At 39.0% G+C, this 11831-nt stretch overlaps 1 protein-coding gene across 2 annotated transcripts in view; it reads right to left on the reverse strand.

Annotated features, from left to right (window-relative positions):
- The window catches only part of filip1b (filamin A interacting protein 1b), a 42983-nt gene extending 33076 nt beyond the window's left edge, over nt 1-9907 (reverse strand). For both annotated transcript variants that reach the window (XM_084378075.1, XM_084378074.1), the window contains exon 1: nt 9551-9907. The gene's annotated coding sequence lies outside the window, so the exon portion shown is untranslated. The remainder of the gene's footprint in view (nt 1-9550) is intronic.
- Between the last annotated feature and the right edge of the window lie 1924 nt (nt 9908-11831).

The following is an 11831-nucleotide window of genomic DNA, read 5'->3' on the forward strand; positions in this document are numbered from 1 at the left end:
ATTTCCCGCCCTTTTTCTGTGTTCACCTGTGTCCTGTTTGTTAAAAAGCCCTTGTGTATGTAGTCTGTGTGCTCCCTGCTGCCCTTGTTAGTTTGTCTGTCTTGTTCCACTGAGCCTGTTCCGGTGTGTTCGTGTCCCTTCTCCCATGGTTCTGGTTTTTAATCCTCGTGTTTTTCCTGGTTACTCCTGTAATTTCCCTTTTGATTTGTACTTTTTCTTTACTTGGTTTGAACTTTGTTTAGCTTTTTTGTTTCATCTGTTCAGTTCTTGTCTGGGCTGTGTCTTGTATTTGAGTCCCATTCTGTGCACTGTGACAAGCACAGTGTTGTGACAGGAGATACATAGAAAATTAAACTAAAGCAAATGTAAAGTTGCAACATAAAAAACATAAACCTTTAACTTCTCTGTGGTCTTGCAGAAACATAAGCTAACATTTATTCTGGTGATTGGGTTGTGAAAAGCCCTTCTCTGATAGTGGCATAAATCATTTTTTTTCGTCCTTTTACAAAAAGTGCACTACAGCCAGCCACATGACATGAGACATTTCCTGGTCTAAACTAACTCCTGGCTAATGTCGGAGTGAATTTCCTTTCTGTGCCAGAACCTGCGCATAAATACTAGTGAAGAAGCAAGAAGAAAAAGAGGGGGCTAATATGTCAATGTAGGAGAGAGAGTGCTAAATGAAATGATATGAGATACATATCTATCTGTCTGTCATGCTGTAGATAACCCCTGCCCTCATTACCTGCCTCCTTTTATGGGGGTCTTAAGGCTCCACAGATGAGTGAGCAGCAGGGCCGTGAAGAGGCTGTTGCAAAAATAGAAATCATACATGCAGCCCACTTTACTGTAAAATCAAGCGTGAAAAGCGGGTCAGAGGTTTGGACTTAAAGCAGAGAGGTTCTTTCAGAGAGCTGTACACATGCATTAAGTCCTGCAGGAGGGTTTATCTGCCCTGGTCCCATTCCTGGAAATGTATGTAAAATTATTACATAAACTGCCTATTCCAGACAAGCCCCAAACGAAATTCAAAGCTGTTGTGGGTCCACATCATATAGTCTTACATGGTCCAAGTTCAAATTTAACAGTAATATCTTTGAAAATGGACAATTAACACACATTATTCTATTAAATATCCAGGCGGCTGGCAAAAACATGCTCTTTTGTGACCCGCAAGTACCCCTGCTTGAGACAAATGGGGGCAAAAACCCATTATACTTCTTTATTTCCTTATTTGCACTAACTCTGTGCATATAAAATAGTCAAAAACAAGAGCTTAGGTGGAAAAAAAAGCAGCCTATACAGAGAGAAAAATTGCATAAATTGACATACACTTGCATCATTTCTGAGTTTAGGGTTTTATAAACTGATATAAACTATATATTACTGGATTTGAAACTTCATTGGCCACATGATGCATCAATTATCCGGACGCTGGCATGTAAGTGCTTCTGTAGAGAGTAGAAAGAAGAGATGGTGTGTCACTGGTCTACATGATCACTCATTGGCCGTTGTAGGCTCTGGGGCAGGCATAGAATGGCACAGAGCTTAACAGGTTGACAGCATTCATCAAGTTTCAGGTTGGTTACGTGGACCATATTCCATATTGAGCTACCTCTTACTCTTTGCTCTACATGGGTCGGATATTAGCAAGCTAACATTAGCTTTGTCAGCTGGTTCAGTTAGCTACATGACAGTTACACCTGGCAACTCATGGTTGGAAACATAAAGAACTAAACTGTAAAGAAGTGTAAACTTTGCTCCTCCATACTAACACATTTAAATCTACATTTAGAATATTTAGATGGGAGATTTTCATCCACTGCCCTCTTACATTGGACAGCAAACAGACACTCAATCAGTCCGTTAAAGCGTTAGACTTATTTTGTTTGATTGTCTTCAGGAATCAGTCTGGGATATCATGGTTAGTTTTTGATTCGTCATTTCCTCAGCTAAGAGACACTGTCCCATCACGACACCTTAAATCAGCTCAGGCGTGGAACGCTCCATTCTGTTGCACCCAACACAAAAATCCTGCCTGAGGAGATTTTAACCGTCCAAATTACAAAACATTCCCGGACCACGTCAGTCATCAGGGGAAAATTCATGGGATGAGATGAGGCTGGTTTTCATCCTCCCAGCGGTTTGTGCAAGAGCTCTAATCAGCGGTGACCAGTCCAGAAAGCTGACATCACTCCCAACATGCAGCCTGCAGCAGCCAAGTCTCACATGCCTTTCAATGGAATGAGCATGAAGTCACTTCCCTCATAAACTCTGGGAGTAAAGCAAGGGAGCGAGTGGGCAGGAAGTCATGACCACTGCACATTTTACGTCATTTTACAAGCAGTTCAGCTCCTGAGTGCTGATGAATCTAAAGTGGTTGGTGGTCAGCCCACCAGTGATTTTAGCCTGTCACTGACTTGAGAAATGACTCATGAGAGAGGAATAAGCTCGAACGATCCCATAGGTGACCTCAGAGGAGACTCCCATCACCATCTCTGACCGTCACAGTGACCAGTAAAGACAGAGAAAATCATAACATGAGCAGGTACTGCATTCAAATGAAAGCTGAGCCTAAATTTGACAGCAACACAATGGATGTATCAGACAGACAGATGAAGTGGTCAAAGTACAGTATGTTGCAATTTAAAAATGCGATAATAAAGTTCTGGGGAGTTGAGGTGTATCTGACTGCTCCAGTTTGGTCAGAAATTTACTGGTGTAGCTTTTAAGGTGCAATATGTAAGAGTTTAAGGAGACCTGGGGACATCTCCAGCCATGCTTGTGGCGACAAAACCAGATCTATTTAAGAAGAACTCGGTACATTTCTAGCCCTGTTTTTGGTGACCAGAACAGGTATTTTGAGCCAAACCATGATGTTTTCCTCACCCTAACTAAGTGGTTTGCATCCCAACATGGAGCCTGCAGCTGCAGTTTGGTCAGAAATGTTCTGGTGTAGCTTTAAAGGTATAATATGTAAGAGTTTTAGCTTTAAACATTTAAAAAATCAACTAGAATTATCAACAGAATGTGAAAAAAATATTGACATTGTAACGTCTTTCTATTGTGTTAGAGAGATTTCTACTGAAGTTAGAATGCTAACCAGCCAGCCCTGGTCCATCTGTCCCAAACCTCCAGTACTAGCCATGTAGCTTAATACCAACACTCCCCTAATGCTGGGCTAAACAAGCTAACTAGCTAACAGCAGCAGTAAGCGGTTAGTCTTGTTTTGAGTATGAATTTGACAGGTGGTTGATTATTACATATTTCATCTTTAATTTGACTGATGATATAAAAGCTTTATTTATCAAAGAAGCATGCTGAACCCCACTATTCATATTCCTCCCTCCTTACGGTCTTCATAGGGTCTAGATCAACCCAACAAAACAGTTTTAAAGCCACTATCACATCTTTGCTCCATCATGATGTTATCAGCTGTCTGATTTGCCCTCTGCGGAACATAAAACTGCACCCAAAACAAACTCAATCCTCCTCTCTGCTCCCTGTTGTGCTGTCATGGGAACAGCAGTCGCTGTTATGAAACCAAACAAGAGGGGAGACGCTGCTGAACGCCCCCCGCCCCCCCTGTGAACCTCCCACACAGATTACTGAGCTGAATTAGCAGAATGATCTCATGGTTTCCCGTCTTATCAGCTGGCCTTGGGCTGCCACTGCGGGACACTGTGACACTGTTATAAACTGAAGTAGCGATTTTGAGGCAAACATTGGTCATATGTGGTGTCCCAGGCACCAAATATACAACGTGGTTAGAAGGCAGACTGCTAGATGGTGATGTTTACACTGTGACGTCCACTCTACGTACAAAGAAGATCTCCACTTTTCAAAATATATAACATATTTCTGTCATTTGTGTTTATCTTCATGTAAATTACATTCCTGCCTCATCATTTAAAGCTTGTGGTGTCTGTAAGAGCCAAAAGTCTTTATGGAAGCTATCAGAAGTCTGACGTCAGGGCTTTCTGCCAGAAAGTCAGGCATTGTAGTGTAAAGAGTGATACAGTTCTTATATCGAGGAGCTTAAGCACCATGAGAGTCAACATTCACTTACTGCTTTTAGATGTAGTTGATTTATTATTTTCAGTCTCTGGGATGTACGCTGAATGTGACTAAACTTAGCACTGAAGCTGCTCTGGAGGTTTGTGGTGGACTAACACCATGACACCAAAAAATGCATTTTTCATCCATCTGCACATGTTCTTCCTTTCCATTCTGGGTTCTCTCCAGGTCAACAATAGATACCATTATTGAGGGTCAGTCAAGTGCAAAGCAGTTCTAAAAATGACGCGTATCACTCCATCAATCTTAAATGAAGTCCTGTTGGCAGAATAAGATGTTGGCTTTTTACATCTCTGCCAACCAAGGATACTTTTAATTTGTACGTGTGTTGACTTTTCTACACTTACATTACATATGAACTGTATATGAGTCATATGAGGAACCACTGGATTTTTCAAACCAGACTAAACATTTTCCAGTCAAGTTTCTCGTGACAGAATCAGGTATTTTATACCAAAACATGATCTCTTCGAGGCACAACATAAAACTAGAAACTGAACCAAATGATTGCCAACATCTATTCTTGCGATTGCATTGGCAATGTTGCATCTCAAGCCCCATTTATAGTTGTTATTTCTATTGTCTCATATTAAGATCAAATCTAGCTAAGATTTAAAACACTCTCATTTACACAGCAACATATATGAAGATTAATAATGTGATTGCATCCATGTTGGTTTCCTGCACTACATGCAAATCAGGGTCAGCAGTAGTCCTGATCAAATAAACACGACTGTATGTGTTTATGGAACTAAGCCTCTGACCTTCTCTTCATATGTGACAGTAAATATCACGGCTAATTTCAGTGCCACTTGTTCATCATAACAAGAACGAAGAACCTGTGCATGGCTTCTTCCACAGATCGCTGACTGACGTAGCGCCACTTGGGAGGAGTAAAAAATTGCGTATGTGTCCTGACCTTTAGATGAACAAAAAGTCAGGCGGTCAACTCAGGAAAAAGCATTACTCTCTGGGAATTATGAAACATTAATGCCACATTTCATGAGAATCGTCACGGCACTTTAAGCGAAAGTCATATTTTGACCTTTTCAACATCCCTGAAGGATTCTTATCCCACATCTGGATCATCACCAAAACCTAATCAGTGGTCTGTTGGCTGAAACCGAACTGTTGAACAAATTCTACAGGAACCTTTGGACAAAATAAAAAGGAAATATCTTTGTGGAAATGAAATAATATGTAAGATGTTTGTTATAAGTTTGTGAGTATTTTATCAACAGTCTCTGGTCCTGATTTCTGCTGCGCACAGAGAAAAGGGATGCAAAATAACTTGCAAAGAAAAACAGTGGGGGGAAAAAAAGCTATTAATGGAGAGAAATGTCCCAGGAGAGCTGGGCAGGGCAAAGCATGCTGGGTACAATAACACAGAGGAGGTCGAGCCAAAGAGCCCCTCTGTTTATTGTTTGGATTTAACAGAGATCAAATGGGGCACTTTTTCCATATTTAACCAGAAGAGGAGACAGACAGTAAACTCATCGTCTGGAGGGGAGGCGGACTGTCCTGACTCAGCAAAACACGCTCTGTGTACTCTGTGATCTACTGTTTAATTCCAGTAATACTTATTTTCTTTTCTTTATTAATTTCCCTTTCATAACATTAATTTTAATGAATTTTAATTGATTCCTTACTTGATTTTTTACTTTCTTTTTCCCATTTAAAATGATTGCTATCGAAATCATTTTTGAATGCTATTTACATTATATTATGTTCTTTGTCTTGTTTTATTTATACTTTATGGCCAAATGAGTTTGTATTATCAATAAATAGACAAATACTACAAGAAAATCTGCAAAGAATGTGTATTTTTATAATGCTAATATGTGTGAAACAGCAACAATAGTGACGGATGTTTAAGTTGAAGACAGCGCTCTCTAAGCTCTGGACGTTCATGCTCACCAGGGGTTGAACCCTCTGTATTATACATATATCTGTTTTGATTGAACGTTTTGTAAAATATTAAACTAGGCTACAGCTTGACAGCTTGCTTCTAAAGTTTATAGAGCTCTTTTTGCAGATTGCAACCAACTGAACACACCTCATCTTCCCAAAATAAAGAGTTTGACCTGACCATAACAAATCCTTGAACCATTGGTTATTTAAGTAACTATGATGACTAAGACCCAAACCTCAGTGTTTCCCCAAGCTTAACCAGTCCATCACTACAGTGTCGTAACATTATCAAACAGATTTCTTCTCCACCGTGACTGTGCATGGAGCCGTGTTGGTCTGCTGCACCATCTCCTCTCTGTTCTCATATCACTAAGAGCAGCTCATCCCGCAGAGAGCTCAGCTTAAGTACTCTGGTTAAATTAATGCCTCCTAATGCACCGCTTCCTGTAACAAGCATTTACTGGGCTGTGAATGACGGGAGTCATAAGTCACTGATTCACTCACAGCCGCTCCATTCATGAGTCAGGATGAACACACTCAACATGGCTCAGTGGGTGTAGATTCATTCCAGTAACTCCAAGTCTTCACTCCGAACTCTTCAACTTCTGGTACTTGATATTGTGTTTAATGGACTTTATTTACTTGATATATTCTTTCTGTTTCGCTATACTGTATAGTTTATACTGTATACTGCTTCTGTTTACTCTGTTTATACCACATCTATTGTTCCCTCTGTCTTCAGGAGGTTTCTCTGAGGTTTTGGGGGAGTTTTTCCTTCTCTGAATTGAGGATTGGTGGACATGGGAAATGAATAAAAACAATATTTTTAAAAGTTTTCTCAGGACATTTATTTATGATACTGATTACAGTGAGAAAGCCAGGATTGATCTAATAATCACCCAGTAATCAATCAGTTTGTGACAGGATTAACCAGAAATCGAATTAGGAATATGTTTCATGCAAGCACAATATAAACGTAGATAATAAAGTTCTCCAAAATAGATTTCAATAAAAAGAAAGCATTGCAAATAAAGTAGAAGTATTGATTCAACGTCTTTACTCCAGTAAAAGTAATAAAGTACAGGCTCTGAAATGTACTCAGAGTATTAAAGTAAAAAGTTTCCCTCTGAAGGACATTTCTAGCGGCCATTTCTGCTCAAAGCTAACTGAAGCTCACATCATATTAATAGAATCTCATTCCCAGGACGTCAAATAGCCACATTTTGGGTTGGTAAAGTGTCCCGAGCAGCAACAAAGTGAGAAAATAAGAAAATCCAGGCAGAGGGCTGCAGGGTCTCTGCAGATACGAGACACTAACACGCCTTTTCTCCCCATTCCAGTCTCTCTCTCTGTCTGTTTCTGTCTTTGCGTGATGTGCACTGATAGGTTGAAATCAGTCTTGTGATGTTGGGAAGGCAGCGTGCGATGACGCCAAATAAAAATAATTTATAATTCTCCTCAAATGCATCAAACTAAAGTAAAGAGCCTGTTTTGAAAATATAAGGAGGAAACCATTCAGATATTTGTGTTCACATGAAGAGAGGAAAAGTCAAAAGTTGTCAGAGATATACATACTAAGGTACAGTACAGATACCTGAAAAACATACTTAAGTACAGTATCTGGACTAAATCGAGTTAATTCCTGCATTTTCAAACCTGAAGCTGTCAAGTCTCCTGAGGGTCTGAGGGAAGGTTTGGTGAAAGCAAAGTATTTCCTCATATTAAAGATATAATATGTAAGATTTATGCATTAAAATGTCTCGAAACGACTAGACCTTTGTTCTTTATGTTGTTGAGTTGTGTAGTTACATTATCCTTAATGTTTCCAGCAATGTTCAAACCACTCTTTTATTGGTTTTGTTTGGCCGTGTTTTGCTTTAACTTCTGGGAGAGAGTCAGCGAGTGAGGAGCATTGGTGGCCGTTTAACAGTGAAGACAACAACTCCCATGATCCCACACTATTTATGTCTTGCTTTTTTTGTTTTCTTATGTCATATTTATTGTTATCTCATGAGAATCACTAGGCAAAAAAAGTAGAATAAATACAGACAAGACATAATCATTTGTGATCATTTTGGCTGCCATCAGCATCTTAACTCAACGTTTTCACTTAACTTCTCTTTATTCTGAAGTAAATACGGATGTCACAGTGTGATGTCTGTAGAAAAATGACAACATCCACGTACAGACTGGTTCTCTATAAACCTCACTTTCACTCTGCTATTCTGAAAAACAAAGGTCACACAGGAAGCATGTCTGCCATGACACAACCAAAACAGGAAGAGGCATTGTTTTCCTCTTTCATTATCCCCAGGTGACGGTGGAACAACTGGAATATTTGTGGAAACTCAATACCGCAAAAGAAAAATAGCCCCGCCAATGGGAGAAGAGGGAAAGTGATAGAGACCGAGGTAAAGCAAGAGCAAATGGATGGGTATTCACTGGATGGATAGCGCTCTAAGTCTGTTCTCCCGTTGATATGTGTTTCCTCTTACCACCATTCTAAAATGTTGCTGTATGCCAACTTCATTTACTCAGACCCAGTGACATTTATACTTATACTAAACAAATATTCCAAGTGTTCCCTTTATTATGATACCTTGATTATTCAAATAGACTGTGTAGTTGTAGAGATACACTCTTGTTAATTATCGAGCAGAGACCCAAAATAGAGGCTCGTTCTTAACAGGTTAATACAACCGGCTGTTTTACTCTACACTTTTCACAGCACTCAGATCAGGGTTTCTCAGTCAAACTGGGATTCTTACAGTTGTTTTTTGCTTTGGACACAATCCAGGCTGCTAACATGTTTCAACAGTTATACCACAAGGAAACACTAGGAGGGGTCTCTTTCTGCTTTAAGTACTTTATTAACATACACTTAGCACATTACTCTACTAGAGTACTTCCATTTAATACATCCAGGTGGGAAAAACAGCATTTGTTGACTCCATTGTGTTTATATGATAGACATACTGTATTTCCTTGTTACGAGGCAGATTATGAGATTTTTAAAGCTTATAAAGTAAATCAAACTTCCCAACAATGGATACCCAAACTAAAAGCCAGATAAAATGCTGCCATCACTTTAACTTCAAGTCCAGTATTATGATAAATGATAATGTAACCCTGAATAACAATAATAATGATGATGACTAAAAAAAACATCCTACATTCTGATGCCGACTTCCACAAACACCAAAGTAAAACATTTCTCGCTTTCCAGAAGTTGTTAGCAGACAATTTGTGTTTTTGAATTTTTTTCAATTTGCTAAATAAGGTATTAAATTATGACAATGTATTTCAGAAATTCATTTTAAAAATCAACAAGTCACATCAGCACTGATATCAACCTTAACAAAGACTATTGATTGTATTTATGTCATCTTGAAATGTTTTATAAACATTTCTTTATTTACATTTTTTTCCATTGTTTTAAATAAAGTGTTTGACTTTGAATCCTATATTATCAGACGTGATACTCTGTCCAAACTTTTTAAGCATTAACATTAGTGTCAGAGTCTGACACACACCTGTTAGTGATGACATCACTCTGTCCTACCTGGTCTCGGCTCTTCAGGGCACCTCAGCTGAAATGTTTCCAGTCCTGTTTGATGACTTCACTGACAGCACGCTGATGACAGCATCACTGTGATATCTTCTTCCCTTGTCTTCTTCTCTGCCTCAGTATCAGAGCAGTGTGAAGCTTCGTCCTCTCCAAGTTTGGTCTGAGAGCTCACAGGATGACAGAGTTCAAACTGAGGAGAGAGAGAGAGATTGTTTCTTCCAGCTGAAATAAATAAAGTCAGTTGTTCTCTTCACCACGAGATGTCAAGCCTGTCTCTTCAGCCTGTTTCTTCAGCCGGTGTGTTCCTGGTCATGGGTGAGCGTCTGCTCTATATTTAACCTGTGCTCTCAGTCTGTGTTAGCAGCTGAACTGACTGACTGACTGAGGCTTTAACAAACCCCCAACAGCTGAACTATCAGCCCGTCCAGCAGCCTGACCACTCCTCCCTCTGCTCACAGCCAGGGGCTTGGCTTGGCTCAGCTTCTGTTGGTTTGATGAGGTTTGCATTCGCTGCGTGTAGCTTTACTTTGGTTTAGCAGGTTGTTCTGCTTTTATTTCTATACGCCACAAAGCTTTACTTTAAATTCCAGAGGTCAAACATATCAAATATGCCCCTTGAGTTACTTTCAATCAAAGTCAATGAAAAAAACACGCACAAGCACAATTTCATATAAAGACTACATGTGATTGGATATTTGTCATATGTGAACTAAAAAATTCAACTTGAAAATAAAATTGTCACATGTGAAATTTGCCTTTTCATGTATAGGAAAAATCACAATTTCTCATTTGTCTTTTCACATGTGAAAACCACAATTTCACATGTGAACTCAATATTTTCACATTTGAATGAAATATTCAACTTGAAAGTAAAGTAACGTCACATATTTAGACATTTTCGGAGTCGAGTGGCTTTTGTCACATATGAATGAAAATGTTAATGTAAGAAACGTATATTTTCACATGTTAATTACATATCTTCACATGTGATTGGCCTTTTTCACATGTGAATAAGAATTTCCACCTGTGGAAACAAATCATGTCACATGAAAAAACAGATGAAATTGAAAACTAGCAGTAGCAGCTACAGGTAAACAAGCCGGGCTGTCGTGGGTGCGCACGCAGCTCAGAGACGACATCTTCCAGGTCAGAGGTAGTAGGGCAACCTACAGACCCCGGATGTTGACAATAGACGAGCCCGGACTCAGAGGGGAATAGCACTAGCGTATCGTAACAAAATATTGATGAAATGAACTAGTTTCGTGGCAGATAATGCGTTATATAGAAGCTGTGTGTCGATGCCCCTTTACTCGCATTATATGGACACATCGGCGCTACACTGGATCTAATTTCGTCCGAACGACGGCAAATGACACCAAAGTTATCTGGGTGAGTAAATTACCATATATTTTGCTAGAAAAAAGGTCCAGGTTGTAAAAAAACGGTAGTTATCCTTTAATCCTCTTGATTTTAAATACTGACCGATGCTCATATAACATGTTTTACTCTAAATTTCTTTTGTAGATTTATGAGTCTTTACTTTTGTAGTTGTTTTTCTTCTCTCTTACTATCTTTATTGTTATGCACCAAAATACAAAGAGAATTCCTTGCATAGTAAAACTTACCAGGTTTTTCTGAAGTTTGTATTTGCATCTCTGGGTGCTCAGTAGACAGATTTGTCAAACTGCTGTTTCAAGTGTCAAATAAGGGTTTTAATGCTCTCATTATTAAACAAATAACAAGCAATCCTGTGCAAAATGGGTAAATCTGATAAGTTTATGTCTCAGTTTACGTGTGGAAATGAATGAAATGAAAGTTATAAGAAAATGATCTTGGCATTTATTTGAGTTTAAAGTTAATAGTTAATAGTAATATATATCTATATATATAATAATATATATATTTTTTTTTTTTCCAAAGAACGTACAGAAAAATGACCATCTAAGAAAGCAGCCACATCAATCGATGAACCATGCAGAGTTTTTTATTGTCAGCAATCAGCTTGTGAATGTGAGTCAGGGTTTCACATTATGCCGTTCTCCTGCTCAGTTTTGTGCAGCTCGGCTCTGTAAATAAATGGGTGTGGGCGCTTGCTAATTTCTCTTTTCTCATTGTTTTTCAGCCACAAAAAAAACTCCTCTTGGACCTGCTCTCCTGACTGTCTCAGCAGTTTTACCAAAGCTGGAGCGGGCGAGAGCCAGGCGAGGCTTTTCAAACACAAAATGATTTATTCATGCCTGTAAATACAAGAACATTTGTTCCTAATAAAAGCGAG

Source organism: Pagrus pagrus (genome assembly GCF_965226575.1).
Source record: "Pagrus pagrus genome assembly, chromosome: 16".
Taxonomy (NCBI): Eukaryota; Metazoa; Chordata; class Actinopteri; order Spariformes; family Sparidae; genus Pagrus; species Pagrus pagrus.